Source organism: Triticum aestivum, chromosome 2A (genome assembly GCF_018294505.1).
Source record: "Triticum aestivum cultivar Chinese Spring chromosome 2A, IWGSC CS RefSeq v2.1, whole genome shotgun sequence".
NCBI lineage: Eukaryota > Viridiplantae > Streptophyta > Magnoliopsida > Poales > Poaceae > Triticum > Triticum aestivum.
In genome coordinates, this window is record NC_057797.1 from 737549144 (window position 1) to 737570703 (window position 21560).

At 47.9% G+C, this 21560-nt stretch overlaps 1 long non-coding RNA gene across 1 annotated transcript; it reads left to right on the forward strand.

Annotated features, from left to right (window-relative positions):
* Window positions 1-215: 215 nt before the first annotated feature.
* On the forward strand, window positions 216-1713 carry LOC123186321 (uncharacterized). Its single transcript, XR_006493608.1, has 3 exons — window positions 216-360; window positions 435-490; window positions 1646-1713. It is a non-coding gene; the product is annotated as an uncharacterized lncRNA (long non-coding RNA).
* Window positions 1714-21560: the final 19847 nt, after the last annotated feature.

Genomic DNA, 21560 nt, shown 5'->3' on the forward strand with positions numbered 1-21560 from the left:
TGCTCGCTCTGCACCTAGCTAGGCGATTGCGCAACCCTCTCCTCCTTTGTCCCTCCTTTTTTTTACCTCCGGCTCCTTGTGCTACCTCCCCATGGCGCCTCCCTGTCCCGTTGTTCCATGAAGGTCGAAGGTGTGACAAAGATAGAGGATGGGAAGACGAGTCTAGCTGGAGCAAGGCGGGGACTTCCCATCCGCCAATGTATTCCTCCCTGTCACCTTCGACGAGTCGAGCTGGAGCAAGGTGGATGGGTGCTCATCTGCAAGTCATGACCACTGGTGATGTCATCTCCTCCAATGGAAGTTGATGTCAAATCCCCTCCTCGAAGGTGACAATCTACTCATGCAGATTTGCTTCTCCGGGTATTTCACTTAACCCCTACAAATATTTCATGGAATCCATGAGTTCTTTTCTGTACTGATTGAGCCAGTTGCAGGTAAAAACATTGTGCGATGAGGCAAATGAGATATTAGGGAGGAAGCTAATGTTCAGGTATGGTAGATTGTTCTCATAATTTTGCAATGGCGTCTGTTAATAGGTAATAAGGTGTTACAAAATATAATGGTATGCTCTATTCAGTTGTAGACTTGTAGTAACATCATGCCAGTATACTCTTAGGCGTGTTCTGCATTGTTCACTTTGCTCAAAATTTTGTAATGGAATCATTTTGTTTTGTTAATAGTGTGGAATGAACCAACTAGAAAAAGTTAGGAATAATGCCTTCATGATCATTTTTCGGTGCTGCGTACATGAAATACCTTCTCCATGTTTTAATTTATGAAGCGGACTAGGACCTTTGCTCGAAGCACCTGTGGAAGATACTAGCCGAGCTGCGAACTGGTGAGCCGCGGGCAAAAGAAAATACTGTTGATGCAGTCGCAGGTTGTGGGTGGATAGGCAAGCCGGTTGAGCCGATGTGGGCGATGTGTTCACACGGGCATCCACCATCCGGTCAAGGAGCGAGCCCATGTGGTAAAGCTGCTTGGGGCCTTCCAGGCCGCACGCCGATGCAGGTCTAGGCGAAGCGGCGTTCGCTGTTAGGTGAAGCAGATCAACGAGAGAAAGTCATTGGGTTTTGAAGAAAGCAATCAACAGTGAGTTCCTCGAGGCATTCATGGCAGATGATATGACAGATATACATATTTGTCGATTATTGCAATCAGGTGTTTGACAAATGGGTATAATCTGCAGCAAAATCAAAATTCCTGGTAGCTAATAATAAAAAGCAAGCATCATATTTATTGCCATGGGATAGAAACATCATACGACAACTTCATCACACAAGCTTCCTAGAAGTGTGCTTTGTAAAATACAATTATTTCATATTCTTCGGCAGGGATCTACTCTCTGTGTTCCTGACCTCGTGTTTTTCTTCTTTAGCTCATTAGTAATTCTCCAAGAAAACACATGCACATAACTGTATATTTTATGGATTATTTGGAGCAGTGTCATTTCAATTAATGTTCTGTTAGTTGTTGCATTTAAATATATTTTAATCTAAGTCCTTTCCCAAGTTATTTCTCCCTCGCAACATTGTTGAGAGCAATGAAGAGGCGTGACTTAGTTCATTCCAGATGACCATGTCCTACCAGTGTTCATTGGCCAGTGCAAGGAATGTGCTCACTATAATATTTGCGACCTCTACAGGATCAATGTCGACCGGGGCATGCTGATAGGTGATGGGCCATCACACTTCACCATCAGCTGGAAACTGATATTCGTCTTCATCTGGACCTCTACCTTCAGTGATTGTTCTGATGCCATTATTTTCCAATGAAACACCATATTCAGATTTAGAATGCCTCGCGAAAACGGCAAAGGGTTTGAGGGTGGCGATTTTTTGCCTTGGAGTTGTAAGCCTTGCTTAAGTGAAACATGATATTTTAGCTACCACAATATACTATTGGAGGTTGATGAGAATTATTCCCTATAAACGTCAGTCGTTGTTGTATGTTCTTTTCACATGATCAGGCTATGGAAGGGGCCATGATGGATAGGGGATCAAGTATTATCAGTGAGGACTTGAACCCTGCAAAATAAGAACAAGTTACAGTCTATTGCTATCTTCAGAAACAAAATATATATACATTTTCATAATTGTTTATGAACACATACTGAACTTTTGCGAAAAAGCCAGCTAAGAAATTTTGCTGCACTGACTTTGTAAACCCAAAGGATCACACCAAGCCGGTGCATGAGGTATGTTATGTTCTCTGCCTGAGCATACATTTATCTCTTAATTTGTTCACGGGATGCCATATTGTATCAAATGCTTGCAATTGAGTTATGCTCCTGGTGCTTGTTGAGATGACAAACATTGGAGTCAACAAAGCCGTGGATTGCACTTGCCACGTCGACGCCATGATATTTGCCTTTGAATGCTTTCATGATGTATGTTCTCGATACACTTGTAGTTTGAGCATTCTGAGCATTGATGTGTTTTCTACTTTGAGCTCAGTCATGAAGTCTGAGTGCACGGGTGGGGCGTGGTTAGGCTGGTGGGTGTCCCACACAAGGAGGTGGCATTCAATACCCACCTGATGAACTTCCACAGTGGCAAGACCTTGAAAGGTGCCTTCTTTGGGAACTACAAGCCACACACCAACCTCCCAGACGTTGTCAAGATTTACGCGAGGAAGGAGCTGGAGCTGGAGAAGTTTATCATGCACGACGGACCTTTCTAACAGATCAAATTGTGCTCATCATTCTAAAGAGGAGGTACTGCTGCTTCACGAGGTTGGATGATTAGATTGAGCTTCTTCGGTCATGTCCCTTGCTACTTTTAGATTTGGTGCTTGAGAAACATAAGAAAAATGCTTATAAGATCTTCCCTCAGGTAATAATGTAATAGTTGTGAGACACCATGTGTTGAGCTCTTTTTTGTCACAAAGAACTAACACTGTTTTCTGTTGTCGTACTGTTTTGTGTTGTCGTACAACACTTGCCAGCAGCCAGCAGTCTTTAGTTACTTTGTACCTGAACGTTTTGCACAGTAATGGTCTGCAGTTTCTTTGTTTTTCTTTTGCACATCAGCTTCTCTATTAATGTCGATGTTTTCCTTTTTTTTAACTTTCTTTATGTTTGCAGTTAGCCATTCTTTTACTCACCAGTTGTAAAAATAGTAGATATTTCAAGTCCAAATTCTATGGGCAAAGTGGTGATCGTAAAAAAAACATCATCTAGCGAGCCAAGTGGAGTGTCCACTGTAGGCCTAGAGTCCAAGAGGATCTTGACATGCATGATCTTGAGAGAAAAATACTAGCCTCCTGCAAATGGCATTCGGTCTATTATAATGAACATCTTATGCTACAAATGCGCAAAAAATCACAATAATATGTATACTACAACTACTATAACTTTTAGATAAAATAAAATTGTACATAATTACATATAGTTAACTTTAAAATAAAATACCTACACAACATTGCATCAATACCTAACATTTCATATTAAAAGGACGGGTGCGGCAATGCGCGCCAACGATGATCTAGTAAATCTTTAAAATCGGTTACTCTCCACAAGGGCATCTCTAACATGGATCACTAAATTTTGTGTTCACGGGTATCCGACCGGCCAGGGTCCATCCAAACGTGATCGCCAAATGTCCACATGAAATTCGAACACAGTTAATAAGTTCAATATATTAAATGCAAATCGGATAAAATTTAACAAGTTTGAAACAAACCTAATCTAAACTAAACCATGCATAGTAGCTGACAGTGAACTTGTAGGCACGGCCTCCCAGCCTCTGAGGCCACCCACACCTCTGCTGTCTTCCACATCGTTGTCATCGCCGCCGCTCACGCTGCTGTCCCAGCCGTCGTTGTGGCGCCAAGTAGTAGTGGTCAAAAAATTTCTAAGGTGGGATGAAGTCTTAATCAAAGTATTTTTTGATGCAAAACCAAAAAGAGTCAACACACACCAACAACGCACACTACAATGAAAATGTATACATATTTCAATAGAAAAACAATCTAAATCATACCGATAATGGAGTTTTCAATGACGTCTAGAAGACCTAGGCAACGGCAGTGCCCTATGTCGTGGTTCTAAGCCTGACAGTAGAGTGGGGGGGGGGGGTGGGTATGAAGAGGCAAGGTCCTAGCTATGGAGAGGTTGTAAACACAAGGGATGTACGAGTTCAGGCCCTTCTCGGAAGAAGTAATAGCCCTACGTCTCGGAGCCCGAAGGCGGTCGAGTGGATTATGAGTATATGAATTACAAGGTGCCGAACCCTTCTACTAGTGGAGGGGGGTGGCTTATATAGAGTGCGCTAGGACCCCAGCCAGCCCACGTAGGAGAGGGTTTAAGGTGAGTTAAGTTTGGGGCGTTACTGGTAACGCCCCACATAAAGTGTCTTTACTATCATAAAGCCTACTTAATTACAGGCCGTTGCAGTGCAGAGTGCCTCTTGACCTCTTGGTGGTCGAGTGAGTCTTCATGGTCGAGTCCTTCAAGTCAGTCGAGTGAGTCCCTCGTTGGTCGACTGGAAGGCGACCTCTTCTAAGGGTGTCCTTGGGCAAGGTACTTAGATCAGGTTCATGACCCTACCCTAGGTACATGACCCCATCATTAGCCCCCGAATGGATTGAGGCTTCGAGTGAGGAAGGAGTTGATGTTGTTTCCGATTAACCTTTGCGCACTGGTCGTGCGTTGTTCTGGACCAAAGAATCTCTTCGTCGATAGTGAGCAATCTGTCTTCAGTCGACTCGATCCATTCTCTTCTTTCGTCGAGTGATCTTTCGGGCTTCGACGATCTCCGAGCGACGGATCGCGGGAAACCCCGCGTCTGACAGACCGATCTGCCGTTCGCGGATTCCGCGGGATGCGAAATTTGGGGACGCGCGCGAAGCGGAGCGGACCGCGGCGTTCGGATGGGACGGGACATAGACGCCTCGATCTCCGCGCTGCTTTCTTCGCCACGTATCCCGTCTGCATAACTGTTCCTGGATATGATTAGATCGACCGGGCCCACCTGTCATCCACTCGGAAGGGACCTTATAAATGCGCCCGGCGAGGATTTTTGTACTGTGTCTCAGCATTCTCTCTCTCTCTGCTCCCTTCGTCTCCGTCCGGCGCGCTCGCTCTTGCCCCTGCACGACTTCCCCTCGCGCATCTCGCCGGCAACCATGGCCAAGGAGAAGACGGCGGTGCTGGAACGTGCGAAGAAGGCGTCGGCGTCGGAGAAGGCGAAGGGAAGATCTACCAGCCGCGGCGGGTCTTCGTCCAGATCCCGCCTGCCGAAGAGCTGGGTCCAAGGAGACTGGATCCAGTCGACCATCACAGAAAAAGATCTCCTCGACATGGCCAACGAGGGCTTGATCCCTCATGGAGCTGCGAGGCTTCCGGGGAAGGAATGGCAGCCCCAGCCAGAAGAGGGTGAGTGTGTGCTCTTGGCCACCCATGTTGATCGTGGATTTTCTTTGCCGCCGAGTATTTTCTTCCGTGGCTTCTTGAACTTCTTTGGAGCGCAGCTCCACCACTTTACCCCAAATTCTATCTCCTATCTTGCCGCGTTCGTGTCCATGTGTGAGGGTTTCCTGGGCTGTCGACCGCACTGGGGTTTGTTCAAGCATATATTCACGTGTCGCTCTCAGACCGTGAAGAAGGCGAGCCCAGGCGATGAAAGAACCCGAGTCGTCCAAATGTGTGGGGGCCTGGGGATCCAGGTGAGGAATAAGAGCACCTTCCCGCCCATGACCTTTCCCGAGTCAGTCAGAGGCTGGCAGTCGACCTGGTTCTACTGCCAGGACCAGTCGACGCCGGGGCAGTCGAGTGGACTCCCTCAGTTTACCATGGACCGAGTGAACAAGCCCTCCTCTCTGAAGTTGATTCCGGAGGAGAAAGCTGACGTGAAGATGTTGATGGAGCGCGTGGTGCAGTTGGTTCGGGAGGGAGTGACTGGCATGGATCTCCTGGAGGTCTTCCTTAGGCGTCGCATCCAGCCCCTTCAGTTCCGGAGCCACTGCATGTGGTTGTACTGTGGGACCGAAGACGAGACTCGAGTCCATCCAGAAGCAGTCGACGATGTCACTCTGGAAAGATGGATGGCAGCCGTTACCGGAAACAAGGATAACCCACGCGGAGCCAGAAGGATTCCCCCACTCGACCACAACAGCGATCCAAACAAGGTACGCTTGCTCTGCTCTCCACTGTGTCCTTGTCACATTCGTTTCTGTTTATCCTGCCGACTGGTCGATTGATCCTTGTCTTGATACCTATCAGGCCCTCACCGAGCTGTACTCGATGCCCAATGGGGCACAAGCTCCGACTGAGGAGGGTGAGGCGAGTGGGGGCGAGAGCCAGGAGGAGGAGGAATGGGACTCGGACGTTGCTGAGGATGATGATGACGATGATGATGATGACGGTGATGAAGATGACGTTGAAGACGAGGAGGAAGAGGAGGAGGAGGTCGTACCACCGCGCTCAGAAAGGCGGTCGAAGCTTGTCCACGACCCTTCGACTGAACGTGGCAAGGGGTTTGCGACCGTTGCTCAGTCGACCAAGCGCCCTCGGACCACCTCTCCGGTGCCGACTGAAAAGGCGCCGAAGCAGCCCAGGGCGGCCTCGTCGAAGCCGATCAAGCTCCTGCCGAAGATGAAGGTGTCCATCCCCACCATATCAGGGTAATCGTGCTGCTTAAGTCTTCTTATTTTGTGTGAACTTTGTCTCTGGTTGACGCTGAAGTTAGTCGACTGATTCTTTGGAGTTGCAGTGCTGCTACTTCTGAAACCTCAGCCCGGGCTGATGACCATGAGATGGAGGACGCAGCAACTTCAAAACCAGGTACTATATTCTTAACGCCGTTTTTAGTCGACTGACTCGCGATCTCTGATCCTGATTCTTCTCCGTAGCTCCACCCAATGCTGTTATCAATCTCCCTGATGATGATGAGGATGAGGAACCGCTGAAGCGCAGAAGGAGTAGGAAAGCGTCCGCCAGCAAGGTGCCCCAGGATGTGACGGCGCCTGAGATTCTGATTGCGGAGGAAGAGAACACCACTCGACACACGGTGTCCTTCGCAGATCCATTGACGAGTGCTCAGCAGCCCTCCCTCTTCACGACGCACCACATCCCAGAGGACCAAGCTGGCGCGGCGAAGGAGGCGATACGGCAGGAGGGAATCATGATGGAGCAGTTGAAGACCATCCGGGATGCGAGCCAGGCAGCTTATGACGCCAGTTCTGCCCTCCAAAGCAATGTTCAGGTCAGTCGACCACCGTTTGTTCTGTTGGATATGCTACCAAAAACTTTTCCTTTCCGGAATTTATAGTAGTCACCCACTGGGTGTGTCGATTAAACTCCGTGTTAGCGGGGGCACGCTGAGTGCACCCGCTGGGTGTAGTCCCCAAGGCTAAGGTCGACTGCTGGCAGTCGGCCTTAGGCTTTATGATGTCGATCTTTCTGTCAGTCGACTATGTCGACTGGATTTCACAAACCGGTGGGGGCACGCTGAGTGCACCCACTGGGTGTAGTCCCCGAGACTGTGGTCGACTGCTTGCAGTTGATTACAGTCTTAAAGAATACATCTCTCTTTTTTTTTGAGGTCGACTGGTCGAGTTTATCTTCAACATGATTAGTGGGGGCACGCTGAGTGCACCCACTGGGTGTAGTCCCCGAGACTACGGTCGAATGCTTGTATTCGGCTGTAGTCTTAGAAACGTGTGATTTTTCCTTTTTCACTCGGAAGTGAATTATATTTGACATTTAGTCGATTGGTTCTTCGCAGAACTCTTGTGATCTTGTGGCTCGCTACTCTGAGCTGGAAAACAAGCACACTCAACTCGAGCTGAGCTTGAAGCTGGTTCAGGAGAAGCTGACGAAGGCAAAGGAGGAGACCGAAGGTATGTTTGGTGAGACCCTCACGACTGCTTTTCCCCTTGCTTGTTTCAAAATCTGATCTTGCTGTAACTTGCAGGTAAGGTAAGGGAGGCCCAACAGAAGAAAGACCTCGAACTAGCTGAGAAGATCAAGCTTGCTCACGAGAAGTTAGCTTCAGTCACCAAGCTTGAACAAGACAATACCAATCTGAAAGCTGCTCTTGGGATCGCCAACAAGGAGGTCAGTCGACTAAAAACTGATAAAGCTGCCCTGACCGACCAAGTCAGTAAGTTGACTGGGAAGAAAAATGATCTGGAGGCCTTCCTGAGTGGTCTTGCCAAGAAGCTGTTTCTTATGCTTGAAGGTAAACCTCTATGCTCGGCAAACATTTCCAATTGTGGTTTTTCCATTCGACCATCCCCTTGACTTAGTGATCATCCTTGCAGAATTTTGTCAAAACTTTGAAGAAGAAACTAGCCGGCTGGAGCCAAACCTCGACCCCGTCAATTCTCCGGTGAACGACGAAGTTACCATGGATGTTTTCCGACTGGAGTCTCGTGTTGCAGCTGTCGTGGACTATCTCGCAAGGCTAAAGGCCGCCACATCTCGCATCGACTCGACGCTCTGGCCTGAGGAGACACTTCAGAATGACCTTGAGTCGCTGATGGCCCGCTTGAACACGATCCCTGGTCGAGTGCAAGAATGGAAGAAGTCCTCGGCTCGGTGTGGTGCAGATGTGCTCTGTGTCTGGCCCGAGTCCACTGTAAAGATGCGCGAAAGAGAAGATGGCGGCCCTTCGGGTGGCCAACACCAAGAAACACGACTTCAGGTCCTTTATGGAAACTTTCCTTGCGGCTGCCACTCGGATCGCCGACGGAATTGACCTTGATGAATTCGTTGCACCTTCCAGCCCTCCACAGGAGGGGTAAAAAACTTCTTCTGGCTCGATGCTTTAAATTTGCCTCGGTATGCCGAGTGGAATTGTAACCGATAAACCTTAACAGGCTTAACGCCCGAGCACTTTCGGTTCCTTTAGATATCGATTCAAACTTGAACTTGGTGCTTGAATACGATTGCCTTTGGCTCGAAATGTCTTTTGCAGGTTTGAAGCAAGGCGCCTTTACTGCAATCGACTTATTCTTTAGTCCACTTAGGCGAGCACTGGGCTGCAGCTAAGCCCCCCGAGTGAGAGGGTTGCTCTTCACTCGGTAGGATTTTGATAACTTAGGCGAGTGCTTGGACTGCAGCTAAGCCTCCGAGTGAGAGGGTTGCTCTTCACTCGGTAGGATTTTTTACAACTTAGGCGAGCACAGGGCTGCAGCTAAGCCCCCGAGTGGAAGTCTGGCTTACCACTCGGTAGGATTTTGAGAACTTAGGCTAGCACTGGGCTGCAGCTAAGCCTCCGAGTGAGAGGTTTGCTCTTCACTCGGTAGGATTTTTATAACTTAGGCGAGTGCTTGGACTGCAGCTAAGCCCCCGAGTGAGAGGGTTGCTCTTCACTCGGTAGGATTTTTGTAACTTAGGCGAGTGCTTGGACTGCAACTAAGCCCCCGAGTGAGAGGGTTGCTCTTCACTCGGTAGGATTTTTGTAACTTAGGCGAGTGCTTGGACTGCAGCTAAGCCCCCGAGTGAGAGGGTTGCTCTTCACTCGGTAGGATTTTTGTAACTTAGGCGAGTGCTTGGACTGCAGCTAAGCCCCCGAGTGAGAGGGTTGCTCTTCACTCGGTAGGATTTTTACAACTTAGGCGAGTGCTTGGACTGCAGCTAAGCCCCGAGTGAGAGGGTTGCTCTTCACTCGGTAGGATTTTTGTAACTTAGGCGAGTGCTTGGACTGCAGCTAAGCCCCCGAGTGAGAGGGTTTGCTCTTCACTCGGTAGGATTTTGATAAACTTAGGCGAGTGCTTGCACTGCAGCTAAGCCTCCGAGTGAGAGGGTTGCTCTTCACTCGGTAGGGTTTTTGTAACTTAGGCGAGTCCTTGGACTGCAGCTAAGCCCCCGAGTGAGAGGTTTGCTCTTCACTCGGTAGGATTTTGATAAACTTAGGCGAGTCCTTGGACTGCAGCTAAGCCTCCGAGTGGAAGTCTGGCTTACCGCTCGGTAGGATTTTGATAACTTAGGCGAAACGGATTCGCAGCTAAGCCTCCGAGTGGGAGTCTAGCTCACCACTCGGTAGGATTTTTACAAACTTAGGCGAAACGGATTCGCGGCTAAGCCTCCGAGTGGGAGTCTGGCTCACCACTCGGTAGGATTTTTACAAACTTAGGCGAAACGGATTCGCGGCTAAGCCACCCACTGAGGGGGAATTTTATTGGACAAAAATAAAAAGTGACAGAAATTATGGAGGAACTATGACACTATTATTTTGAGGTCCATGAACTACAGAAGTACTTTATTGCAACTTATCCGAGTGATAAAACTTAAGTATAAAATGGGCAGAGTAGTTCCGCGTTCCAAGCTCGGGGCTCATCGATGTTATGCTCGACGTTGTAAAGACGGTACGCCCCGTTGTGGAGAACCTTGGTGACGATGAAGAGACCTTCCCAAGAAGGAGCAAGCTTGTGTGGTTTGTGCTGATCCACTCGGAGAACTAAATCTCCTTCCTGGAAGGCTCGACCTCTCACATTTCTGGCGTGGAAACGACGCAAATCTTGTTGGTAGATGGTCGACCGGATCAGAGCCATCTCCCTTTCTTCCTCTAAAAGGTCGACTGAGTCCTGCCGCGCTTGTTCAGCCTCTGCTTCATTGTAGATTTCAACTCGAGGAGCATTATGGAGAAGATCACTCGGCAAGACTGCTTCAGCTCCGTAGACCAAGAAGAATGGAGTTCTTCCGGTCGACCGATTAGGTGTGGTCCGCAGCCCCCAAAGCACTGAGGGAAGTTCGTCGACCCAAGCTCCAGCCGCGTGTTTGAGATCACGCATCAGTCGGGGCTTCAATCCTTTAAGAATCAGTCCATTAGCTCGCTCTGCTTGTCCATTCGACTGCGGATGGGCGACTGAAGCGTAGTCGACCCGTGTGCCTTGGGAGTTACAGAAATCTCTGAACTCCTCCGAGTCAAAGTTTGACCCATTATCCGTAATGATGCTGTGCGGGACTCCATATCTGAATATTAGTTCCTTGATGAAGCTAACAGCAGTACCGGTGTCAAGGTTCTTGATTGGTTTAGCCTCGATCCACTTGGTGAACTTGTCGACTGCCACCAGTACATGCGTGAAGCCGCTTCATCCTGTTCTCAAAGGACCGACCATGTCCAATCCCCATACTGCGAAAGGCCAGACTAGTGGGATGGTCTTCAGAACCGACGCAGGCTTGTGCGACATATTCGAGTAGAACTGACATCCCTCGCACTTATCCACTATCTCTTTTGCCATCTCATTCGCCTTTGGCCAGTAAAATCCGGCTCGGTAGGCTTTGGCCACGATGGTCCGAGAGGACGCATGATGACCACGGGTCCCCGAGTGGATATCATTGAGGATGAGTCGACCTTCTTCTGGTGTTATGCACTTCTGGCCAACTCCAGTCGCGCTTTCTCTGTATAATTGTCCTTTGATTACGGTAAAGGCCTTAGATCGACGGACGATCTGTCGAGCCTCTTCCTCATCCTCCGGAAGCTCTTTTCTCAGGATATACGCGACATATGGAACCGTCCAGTCGGGAATGACCACCAAGACCTCCATGATCAAGTCGACCACCGCTGGGACTTCAATCTCAGTCGGATCTGTGGCACTCTTGGGCTGTGGAGTTTCTTCGGTGAAAGGATCTTCTTTGACTGACAGAGTGTGTATATGCTCCAAGAACACACCACTCGGAATGGCTTCTCTCTTGGAACCTATCTTTGCCAGATCATCAGCTGCTTGGTTTTTCAGTCGGGGTATATGATGGAACTTCTTTTCCAGCTTCCTCACTGCACTGCAGTATCCAGTCATGGCTGGGCTTCTCACGTCCCACTCTTTCATCACTTGGTTGACCACTAAATCCGAGTCGCCATAGACCATCAGGCGACGGACGCCGAGTGAAATGGACATGCGCAACCCATATAAGAGGGTCTCATATTCTGCCTCATTGTTGGAGGAATCAAAGTGAATCTGGAGCACATATCTGAGCTTATCTCCTCTGGGGGAAACCAGGACAACCCCAGCACCGGAACCATTCAACATCTTAGAGCCATCAAAGAACATGGTCCAATGCTCCGAGTGAACTTCAGTCGGCTGCTGCTGTTCAATCCACTCGGCGAGGAAATCTGCTATTGCCTGGGACTTAATGGCTCTCTTTGCCTCAAACTTGATATCAAGGGGAAGAAGTTCAATCGCCCATTTGGCCACTCGACCAGTTGCATCTCTGTTGTGCAAAATCTCTGATAGTGGAGCGTCGCTGACGACTGTGATGGAATGATCAGAAAAATAATGAGCAACCTTCTTTGTAGTCATGTATATTCCATACACAAGCTTCTGATAATGAGGATATCTCTGCTTGGATGGAGTCAAGACTTCAGACAAATAATACACTGGGCGCTGAACTTTGAGAGCTTTTCCTTCTTCTTCCCGCTCGACCGTAAGCACAGTACTGACGACTTGTCCTGTGGCTGCGATATAGAGCAACAGAGGCTCTTTGCTGATTGGAGCAGCAAGCACCGGCTGGGTGGAGAGCAGAGCTTTTAGCTCGGCAAACGCTGCATCATCTTCTGGAGTCCACTCGAACTTGTCTGTCTTCTTCATCAGTCGGTAAAGAGGCAATGCCTTTTCACCGAGTCGTGAGATGAATCGACTTAATGCGGCCAAGCATCCAGTAAGCTTCTGGACATCGTGCACTCGCACAGGGCGTTTCATTCGGAGAATAGTGCCAATCTTCTCTGGATTAGCATCGATTCCCCGTTCGGAAACGAGAAAACCGAGTAACTTGCCACCAGGAACTCCAAATGTGCACTTTGATGGATTGAGCTTGATATCATATCTTCTGAGGTTGGCAAATGTTTCGGCGAGATCAGCGAGCAGGTCGGAACCTTTTCGTGACTTGACAACGATATCATCCATATATGCTTCCACATTCCGACTGATTTGAGTGAGTAGACACTTCTGAATCATTCGCATAAATGTGGCTCCGGCATTCTTGAGGCCGAATGGCATGGTGATATAGCAGAAGCACCCGAATGGAGTGATGAAAGCTGTTTTTACCTCGTCGGGTCCGTACAGACGGATCTGGTGGTACCCGGAGTAGGCATCTAGAAAAGACAGTCTCTCGCATCCCGCGGTCGAGTCAACAATTTGATCTATGCGAGGGAGAGGAAAATGATCTTTCGGGCAGGCCCGGTTGATGTGCTTGAAATCAATGCACATTCGGAGCGACTTGTCCTTCTTAGGAACCATGACGACATTAGCGAGCCACTCGGAGTGGTATATCTCTCGGATAAATCTTGCCGCCAACAGTCGAGCCACTTCCTCACCAATGGCTTTTCTCTTCTGGACGGCGGACCGCCGAAGATGCTCTTTGACTGGTTTTGCAGATGAGTCGACTCTTAGGCGATGCTCAGCCAGTCCCCTGGGAACACCTGGTATGTCAGCGGGCTTCCATGCAAAAATGTCCCAGTTCTCACGGAGGAACTGGATGAGCGCTTCTTCCTATTTTGGGTCGAGTGTTGTGGAGATGCGGGTCGGAGCTGCATCGGGGTCGGTCGGGTGAATGTGAACAGGCTTCGTCTCACCGGACGACTGAAATGCAGACTCTGTGGCGGGTTTCTTGGATCGCAGCAAGTCACTCGGATCTGCATTTTGCTTGTATTCTTCGAACTCGACCGTTGTCACCTGGGAATCGGCAATCTTTGAGCCCTTCTGAAAGCACTCTTCTGCCTTTTTCCGATCACCGGTGACAGTGATCACGGGTCGCAGCTGCTAAATTCTGGATTGGGGTTCGATATACCTGAGTCGGCGGGAAGAGTTGACGTCGACTGGTGTCAGGAACTCGTTGCCGCGCGCGCTCGTCGAGTGCTCGCTGAAGGTTCTCCAGTCGAGTGCGTTCGGCCAAATTGGCCAGACGTGCCTCCTCCAAGGCACGAGCCTCGGGGGTTTCTCCTACGATGGGAGTACGCAGGGCATCCACGTTCCTGCGACGAAGTTCCTCTCTTTGCAGAGAGTCAAGTGGCTCGGGCTGGTACTCTTCGTGGCCTCGTGCGGGGTCGCCTCCGTCACCTGCTCCATCATCACGGGCGAAGCCAGGGGGACTGCGGGGCCCGTCGACCATCAAGATTTCCGCCGCTGGATCACTGCTATCGCACTCGGATGCAGTCTCTACGGAGCCAGTCGACAGATCGAACAAGCCGTAGAGAGATTCGTCGGGCTCGATTGCTGCAACTTGGATGGTGGCCGATTGGCGAGCCACCGCGTGCCTCACCCATCGCTGAAGCCTCGACCGGCCCGAGCGCTTGCGCTGGCGGCAGACCGGGAGGGTGGACGATGGAGGAGCCGACCGATACGGGGTCGACGGTTGCCGCAGCAGAACGCCACGGACACATGCGCGAAAATGCGTCGCACCGCGGACGGGGAGCGCATCAACGTCGAGTGGATCCTCCTGGAGCCACGCGGAGTCGTCGGCGATGAAGGTGAGAGTGCCGAGACGGATCTCTCGACCCTCGACCAAAACTCCAGCAGACACCATGATGAAAGTACTCGGAAGAATCGCAACTTCTCCACAAAATCGCTAAAACACCTGCCCCACGGTGGGCGCCAACTGTCGTGGTTCTAAGCCTGACAGTAGAGTGGGGGTAGGTATGGAGAGGCAAGGTCCTAGCTATGGAGAGGTTGTAAACACAAGGGATGTACGAGTTCAGGCCCTTCTCGGAAGAAGTAATAGCCCTACGTCTCGGAGCCCGGAGGCGGTCGAGTGGATTATGAGTATATGAATTACAAGGTGCCGAACCCTTCTACCAGTGGAGAGGGGTGGCTTATATAGAGTGCGCCAGGACCCCAGCCAGCCCACGTAGGAGAGGGTTTAAGGTGAGTTAAGTTTGGGGCGTTACTGGTAACGCCCCACATAAAGTGTCTTTACTATCATAAAGCCTACTTAATTACAGGCCGTTGCAGTGCAGAGTGCCTCTTGACCTCCTGGTGGTCGAGTGAGTCTTCATGGTCGAGTCCTTCAAGTCAGTCGAGTGAGTCCCTCGTTGGTCGACTGGAAGGCGACCTCTTCTAAGGGTGTCCTTGGGCAAGGTACTTAGATCAGGTTCATGACCCTACCCTAGGTACATGACCCCATCACCCTACCCTCACTTTAAAAATATACCTTAATTTTACCAAGATCAAGACTTCTGAAGATCCCTCGCTCAATGCAACACACTGTCAAGTCATTAAGCCAACCATCAGACATCTTGATGCGCAACTCAGTCTTGATGGTTTTCATTGATGAGAAGGCCCTTTCAACGCTATCGCTACCAGTAGTAGCAATGCCAACTCAATGAGGCGATAAACATCAAGAAACATGACATGCCTTTCAAGTTCAGCCATCTTTTTAGCTAGGCTTGCAATGTCATGACAAGCTCTAAAGGCATCTCCAAGACGGACCCTCAAACCTACACTACATGTCTGGACCACTTTTGTCATCCAACAGGGACCATGCATGCGCACTACTAGGAAAATGCCTATACACATGAGCTTAGTGGTAGCGCTTTTTATAAGAAACCGCTGCTACTACTTATCAGTAGCGCTTGCACACGGTAAGCGCTGCTACTATGCACTTACCAGTAGCGTTGTGTTCATAAAACACACTACTACTACAATTGCTAGACCGTTGCTGGCAGGCCAGGCATAATAGTAGCGCTTGTATGTAGGAAGCGCTACTACTATTGAACGCAGCAGTAGCGCTTTCTACATACAAGCGCTACTATGAGCTCCTTATCCACGCTCCGGCCCGCGCTCGACCTCACTCTCCCCCTCACACACTCTCACTCGCGCGCCTCCCCCGCGCGCCGTCGCTGCCGCCCTCCCCTGCGCCGGTCTTCTCCCGCCAGCCGCCCTCGCCCGCGCCGGCTCTCCTCCCCTACCGGCCACCCTCCCCCGCGCCGGCCTCCTCCCCCGCCGGCTCTCCTCCCCCGCCGCGCCGGCCGACCTCCCCCCTCGCACCGGTCGTCCTCCACTGAGAGGTACTCCTCCTCCCTCTAGGTTAATTAACTTAGGTGAATTTAGTTCATTAGGTTAACTAAGTGAACTAGCTAGGTTAATTTAGGTAAACTAACTAGGTTAGGTAACTAAGTAGATGTTAAATAGGTTAGGGCAGTAGTGGTACTGTTAATTAGATGTTTTTGAGTTAGGGAAGTAGGTTAGGTAACTAAGTAGATGTTAATTAGGTTAGGTAACTAAGTAGATGTTAATTTAGGGCAGTAGTGTTTAGTTTAGAGAAAAATTCAATATAGTTTTTTTTACTATTTTTAGTAAGTGTTTAATAGAATTGGTAAGAAAATTAATAGAACTAGTTGAACTAGTTTATTTTTTAGTAAGTACTAGTTTATTTTTATTTATAGTAAGTGCTTAGTTGAACTAGTTGAATTAATAGAACTAGTTTATTTTTAGTAAGAAAATTTAGGTATATGAGATTTGATGATCTAATTAAAGTTTTACTATGGAACTAGTTTATTTTTTGTAAGAAAATTAATAGAACTAGTTTATTTTTTTAGTTAAAGCAATTATTCCTGCATCGACGTCGACGATGCCTATCCCGCATCCTCGTCGTCGACTCGGCGGAGGAGGCCTGCTTGATCAGAGGGGTCATGTTCGGGACTGGGCTCCGGCGGGCTGGTACTGGGAGGTGCTACCTTCTGGGGGACGCAGCTTGGTGAGGAGCTAGCCCGTCGTTGACCCGAACCTTCTTTGGTGGTGGTCGCATGAGCCAGTGATGGTGCGGAGGCTTGAGGACCTCGTGGAGGTGGTACGCCACCGTGTCAGCAAGGAGGACAAGCACGTCCGTCGCTACATGGTTGCGTTGGAGGGCGGGTTCTCCAATACCTGGCAGGTTCTTCAGGGATCTCACTGAAGCTATGATCCTGTGATGGTTCCTTCTCTTCGGGTGTCCACTGCCCACGCCGATACTCGTCGTTCGCTAGGGTTTTAGCTGTATTAGTGATGTTATATGTATGTTATTATTCGAGATGTATTGGTGATAATATTCGACGATGTACGAACACAAGAGATGATTTAGTTTTGCTTATTGAATGCATGCTAATTTGAATACTAATTTATTTTATGATTTGGTTTTGCTTATTGAATGCTCAAATTGGAGAACTACTCCTATTTTGAATGCTCAAATTGGAGAGCACTATGCAAGGCGTATGCATTTGATTAGTTGATAGCTTATATAGTTTTTGTTTTTGCAGAAATCAAGGAGCCCCTCCATCATCCACGCCATCGTCCCCATCACCGACCCACTCTGACCTCGAGATGAGACCCGCCAAATCTCCATGTCAATATGAGTCCTATAAGATATTTTAAAATGTTTTTATTCATATTTTTCAACCATTGAAATGGAATGACCATCAAGTTCAAATGCTCATATGATGTAGATATATACATGTATATCTTGTGTTTCCCAAATAGGATATGTGCTTACCCAAGTGGCCGGCCATGTTTGCAGGTTACACCTCTGAGTGGCCTATGTTTTGTCGGAGTGTTGATTAATTTCCGTTCCAACAAATTTCAGGCGCTCGATATGTCCTTTTTTTAGCAAAGGTCATGCCGGATTTTTCCGTGAATTTTGGCATGACTTGTGCTAAAATATGTTGAAATATCGAGTGGCCTGGATTTTCTAGAAAGTTAATTAAACGACATTTCGGGTTGACTTTAAGTCTGTCGAGGCTCCATACACGATAATCAACAAATGAGCGAGGGAGAAAGTCTGCACCATATATGAGAGAAGAAGAATCTCGACTGTTGTCGTGGGGGTCGTTTTTTCTTCTTCTTCTTCTTCTTCTTGTGTCAGACCTTTGTTATGCACTAGGGGAAGGAGGAATAACGACCATCACCAACGGTCGAAAAATCAATGAGGGAGTGTATCCACCATATATGAGAGAGGAAGAAGAATCCCGACTGTTGTCATGGGGGTCGTTTCTCCTTCTTCTCCTTGTGCTAGACCTTTGTTATGCACTAGGGGGAGGAGGAGTAACGACCATCACCGACGGTCGTAAATGTCAGAGAGGAATCGGTGAGGGAGAGTCTCCACCATATATGAGAGGAGAAGAATCCCGACTGTTGTCGTGGGGGTCGCTTCTCCTTCGTTCCTGTGTGCTAGACATTTTTGGTGTAATGCACTCGGGGACGAAGGGAGGAGCAACTATCATTGATAGCTTATTTCCATTCTTCAAAGAATGTGTGGAAGATGGTAGATAGCACCTACTACACGATGGCTCAGAATTAACTTATCAGAAGAAAAATCATCTGATCTCATTTATTACTGATCTTGAGAATTACAATATCTATTATCACACTCCTTCACATTATGGTCAATACGTGTCACTAGTGCACGTGTTGAACTATGGTAACATCCATGGAGATGCCACGGTAAGATTCTTTACTATTACGACATTTCTGCATCTTTTGCATAAATTCTTCTAAAAGTCAACTACATTGCTAACTACGAAGTCATTACTTTGTTTTCCAATAGAAAATCCCGAAGGATTGTGTGCCTCATCTGATGTTTTGGAAAGGTCGCCTTGATGTTTTGAACTTACAGCGAGGTCATCCTACGAATCACTCCTGTCCATACCAGATTTCTAAAACCGATGAAGACATGACAATCAAAGATTGGAAAAAATGTATGGTCAATCGTAGGGAGCTACTTGGAAGCAACATTGTGCGAAGGGCAAGAATTGGAGACAGAATAATCTCCATTCTCCATAATGGAGAGTTAGGGCCTATCTTGTTTTATGCTATTTTACCTTAGAGAGGGTATTTAGGTCCTAGCTAATACTCATGATCATGTGTTAAGAACAATTAAGTAGGAATGGTTAGATGATTATGATGATGATGAGTATGACTTGTTATTATGATAACGAGTAGAAGTTGTATGATCGATGATGATGAGTAGGACTTGTTATTATGATACCAATGATGAGCTATTTATTATTATGATCGATGATGCATGATGCTAAGTTGTTATATGAGCATGATGAGTTATTATATATATCTGTAGGTGAAATGAACATGGATCCAGTTTGGATCAGTAGTACTTTTAATGTGCACCACATGATGCCTCCACTTAAATCTACTGCACGTTCATTTCACCCACTGTTATATATAATAACTAATCATTGTCATAAAATCATATGATGAAAGTACTGTATATAAAACCACAACCAAAATAAGCTGTGTTTTCAAAAGTACAGGAAAAGTTAGCAGCATCGCTTTTCGAAAGAAACGCTACTGCTACTTATACTATTATCAGTAGCACTTTTTTGGGGAAACACTACTGCTAACTAGGTGTAGCAGTAGCGCTGGCTAACCAGCGCTACTGCTACCAGTTAGCTGTAGCGCCTTAGTGATAGCGCTTGTAAAAGCGCTACTACTAGCTATAAAACAAGCGCTACTACTAGGGTTTTGAAGGAAATATGCCCTAGAGGCAATAATAAAGTTATTATTTATTTCCTTATATCATGATAAATGTTTATTATTCATGCTAGAATTGTATTAACCGGAAACATAATACATGTGTGAATACATAGACAAACAGAGTGTCACTAGTATGCCTCTACTTGACTAGCTCGTTGATCAAAGATGGTTAAGTTTCCTAACCATTGACATGGGTTGTCATTTGATTAACGGGATCACATCATTAGGAGAATGATGTGATTGACTTGACCCATTCCGTTAGCTTAGCACTTGATCATTTAGTTTGTTGCTATTGCTTTCTTCATGACTTATACATGTTCCTATGACTATGAGATTATGCAACTCCCGTTTACCAGAGGAACACTTTGTGTGCTACCAAACATCACAACGTAACTGGGTGATTATAAAGGTACTCTACAGGTGTCTCCGAAGGTACTTGTTGGGTTGGCGTATTTCGAGATTAGGATTTGTCACTCCGATTGTCGGAGAGGTATCTCTGGGCCCACTCGGTAATGCACATCACTATAAGCCTTGCAAGCATTGCAACTAGTGAGTTAGTTGCGGGATGATGTATTACGGAACGAGTAAAGAGACTTGCCGGTAACGATATTGAACTAGGTATTGAGATACCGACGTTCGAATCTTGGGCAAGTAACATACCGATGACAAAGGGAACAAAGTATGTTGTTATGCGGCCTGACCGATAAAGATCTTCGTAGAATATGTGGGAGCCAATATGAGCATCCAGGTTCTGCTATTGGTTATTGACCGGAGACATGTCTCGGTCATGTCTACATAGTTCTCGAACCCGTAGGGTCCGCATGCTTAACGTTTCGATGACGGTTATATTATGAGTTTATGTGTTTTGATGTACCGAAGGAGTTCGGAGTCCCGAATGAGATCGGGGACATGACGAGGAGTCTCGAAATGGTCGAGACGTAAAGATCGATATATTGGACAACTATATTCGGACTTCGGAAAGGTACTGAGTGATACGGGTATTTTTCGGAGTACCAGAGAGTTACGGGAATTCACCGGGGAGTATATGGGCCTTATTGGGCCATACAGGAATAGAGGAGAGAGGCCAAAAGGAAGGAGGTCTGCGTCCCCCCTCTAGTCCGAATTGGACAAGGGGTGCAGCCCACTTTTCCTTCTCCCTCTCCTCCTCTTTCCTTCTCTCCTACTCCAACAAGGAAAGGAGGAGTCTTACTCCCGGTAGGAGTAGGACTCCTCCCTTGGCGCGCCCTTCTCCTAGGCCGGCCGCCTCCCCCCTTGCTCCTTTATATACAGGGGCAGGGGGGCACCTCTAGACACACAAGTTGATCAAGTTGATCGTCTCTTAGCCGTGTGCGGTGCCCCCCTCCACCATAGTCCACCTCGATAATACTATAGCAGTGCTTAGGCGAAGCCCTACATCAGTAGAACATCAATATAGTCACCACGCCATCGTGCTGACGAAACTCTCCCTCAACACTCGGCTGGATCGGAGTTAGAGGGACGTCATCAGGCTGAACGTGTGCTGAACTCGGAGGTGCCGTGCGTTCGGTACTTGATCGGTCAGATCATGAAGACGTATGACTACATCAACCGCGTTGTGCTAACGCTTCCGCTTTCGGTCTACGAGGGTACGTGGACAACATTCTCCCCTCTTGTTGCAATGCATCACCATGATCTTGCGTGTGCGTAGGAATTTGTTTGAAATTGCTACGTTCCCCAACAGGTTTTCCCTAGTAGTGGTGGTGGGTTATTTGTGATTTAGTTTTCGGTCGGGAGAGAGAGGACAGGGGACCATGCATGTGCCGTTGGGGGAGAGAGAAAAGAGGAGGCCATGCATGTGATTGGTCAAGTGCAATTCCGGACATAAAAATGGACATATACCGAAGAAATTTGCGGGTAAGCACTGGAGATGCCCTAAAGTCTTCAATCTTCTCATATGAATAATGAATAGCTCACGGTTACCTTCTATACGTTCATGCTCATAAGCAGAGAAATCCTCATGATAAATCTCTGTGAGTTGAGCAAGCTTATTCACAATGATCAAACTTTGTGCTGATGGAATCTATAGCAGCATAGAAGGTGTCCACACAAAAAAATGCCCAAAACTTCTATCAGTGGACCCCACATTGATTTCAATGCGAGATAAGGTTGTCTAATGAGAG